The sequence below is a fragment of the Anneissia japonica genome, unplaced genomic scaffold (assembly GCF_011630105.1).
Source record: "Anneissia japonica isolate Jap-2015-1 unplaced genomic scaffold, ASM1163010v1 scaffold673_len1821605_cov196, whole genome shotgun sequence".
In the NCBI taxonomy this organism is placed as follows: Eukaryota; Metazoa; Echinodermata; class Crinoidea; order Comatulida; family Comatulidae; genus Anneissia; species Anneissia japonica.
Window position 1 is genome coordinate 512,338 of NW_022717449.1, and position 2,981 is coordinate 515,318.

Genomic DNA, 2,981 nt, shown 5'->3' on the forward strand with positions numbered 1-2,981 from the left:
GAGACTTGTGGATACCGGAAAATTGTACTTTAATACTTAAAAAACAAAGAACTAATCTAAGTGACTAAAACAAACATGTGTTTTTTAGCCAGTGACTGTAGCCACCAGCGCAAAAAAAAATGTTTTTATATGTTTGATCGTTATTAAAAAGATTAAAATTAATTTTGGCGCTATCATTTATTTTAATTGATAAACATATATTTCTATACTTTCGTGTGAAGTATATATGTATCAATAGCAATATATAGTATGATTAAAACGTATTTTATTATGCGCCTTTTTTAGATGTGTAGTAAATTTGTTTAGATAATGGAGTCCTTTTTTTCGCAACCCTATATTTTCGCGATTTCACAATTTTTTAAAAATATTTTGCGACCTTTTATTTTCGCGATTTTACATTTTCCAGTCATTTAGCCTATATTATAGCTAGTGCTCCCGATTTTGGTGGGTTTTCCGCGATTTTTTTTTAGCAATCTCTTACCTTCCCGATTTTCAGACTAGCTTAGGCAGTTCTAAGGCCTTCCGTTTGCCTAGGCCTATGAGTCTTGACCAAGATTTTTCAAAGCAAAAAAAAATAAATACTCCCCCACCCCATTCGCGGCCTCCAAAAAAAATCACTATCAATGTATTTAAAAATCACCTAAAATCACCTTATTTTGAGAATTCAAAACTCTCAACTTATCATCGAGCCCCTCTTCCCAATTCACCTTCGCTACCCCCTCCCCATCAGCGCTCCCATTTCAAGACTTCGAGTTACGCCACTGTAGTTATTTCTTGATATTCATTATTTTATTCGGATGAAATGATGAAAGAGGTACTTGGCCATAATGTTACAGTGTGATCAGTGGCGTAAATACGGAAGGTTCAGCAGGTTCATTCAACCTGTGCCCCGACCTTCAGAGGCCCCCAGATCTATAAGGGCCCGCCCCCTTATAAAAATCTAATAAAGCATTGCACAAATAAAAATCTGGATTGATAGCATGTATTTTTATGTAATACTACGCATCTTAACTTAAAATTCTTTAAAATAATCACTTATTCAGGGTGAGAGCTACAGCATAGAATTTAATGGCGTATTCAATGTGACTGGCCCATCCCTTATTTTTTTCGAAATTGTTTTAAAAAAAATGGAGGAAAAATGAAAATTATATTCAAATTTAAGTCTGAGAGTAGCATTTCAGGCCATCTGGAGGTGCCACCGTCATAATCAGATTATTTTCTTCAGTCCACCATGGTTGGGGCTGAGGCGGTAAATCGTCCATCTGTGAAAGTCCCTCCGTCGGACCCATTAATAAAATTTTAAGAATCAAGGAAAAATGTACAATTTATATTGTTATTTTGAGTAAAATGTTAATGACGGAATCGGTGGCGGCACCAGTGGAGTCCGAGTGGATACAGCCCCCTGGTCAGAAGGATCTCCCCGGCTGGGAGAAAAAAAATACGTCGAGGATACAAAAAGCAAAAACACTTTTTACATATTGTGAGACTTGATTAAAGCCTTTCAAATCATTAAATTGTTTCCTGTCCAGCGGAGTTCAGCCCTCTGTAAGGGCTCTGGGATGCCACTAACTCCTCACTTTCCTAGATATGTCAGTGCAAACCTCCAGTCGATCCTGGCAGCATCACTGGCCAGAATAGCATTGAGAATAGTATTGCTTTCAATTTGGTGGTGGGGGGGGGGGGGGGNNGGCACATTGGTTCGGAGTGCCAAGACGAGCTCTGCCTTGAACAAGATTGGCTTGGGACTGGTATAAAGAGTAGATCATTAATTGACTCTGATTGCTAGAAAGATCCATGTCATGTATACATAGCATGTAGTGATTTAAAGACAATATTTTAATCACGATTGAAAAAAAAAATGTGGGTCTCCGTTTTTCAGGTGTTCGGTCTTCGTTTTGTCTGGGGCGGATCCAAGGGCCCAGATCTGTTTTGAAAGGTCGGGGGAGACATTTTGTGGAAAAGAAATAGTACCCGGCCTGTAGATGGACGGAAATGACACTCATGAATAGTAAAATTCCTCATCATCACATCACCATAATCAAAATGAAGCGCCAACAAATTCTCTTGATCTTTTAACAGCGATTTTCAGCAACCACAGAGATTTTAATATGTGTGATGTACCACAAATAAAACCCAAAATAATTTCACTGTTCCCTGATAAAACTTAAAAACATTGTCTTTGATGTATTTACTTTACCTACTTCAAAGCCGCGAGTCAATAAAACCCCTCAGCTCTTTTTGGGGCTGAGGTGAGAAAATTTGAGGAAATAGTACCTTTAGATGGCCGAAAATGACACACAGTAAAATTCATCATCATCACATCACCATTATATAGTTTAAACGAAGCGCCAGCAAATTCTCATGTTCTTTTATCAGGGATTTTCGGCAATCACAAAGATGTACCATAGAAAATAAAACTGAAGAAACACTCACTTTGATATATTTAATTTACTTGAGCTACCTCAAAGCCGTGAGTCCACATCCACGTCAGCCCCACTAAGGTTGGGGCTGAGGCGAGAAAAATAGTACCTCTAGATGGCCGGAAATGTCACTTTTGAATAGTAAAATTCATCATCATCACATCACAATTATATAGTCAAAATGAAGCGTCAACACATTCTCATGATCTTTTATCAGCTATTTTCGGCAACATAGAAATCTACCGTAATTCATATGTGTGATGTGGTACCGCAGAAAATAAAAATTAAAAACATTGTCTTTGATGTATTTACTTTACCTACCGTACTAAGAACCGTGAGTCCACGCCTCTCTCAGCCCCACCAAAGGTTTGGCTGAGGTGGTAAATTTGGGGAAATAGTACCTCAGATTGTCCGATATGACTCTTAAAATTCATCAACATCGATCTAATTAATCTTTGTGATCTGTAGGCCTACCATAGGAAATAAAACTTAACTGTCTTTGATGTATTTACTTTACCTACTTCATGTGCCTAAAACCAATCAAGTCGGGGCCCCCCCCTT

At 38.0% G+C, this 2,981-nt stretch overlaps 1 long non-coding RNA gene across 4 annotated transcripts in view; it reads left to right on the top strand.

Annotated features, from left to right (window-relative positions):
* The window catches only part of LOC117110294, a 28,036-nt gene that overhangs the window by 16,639 nt on the left and 8,416 nt on the right, over positions 1–2,981 (top strand). The window lies entirely within an intron of this gene.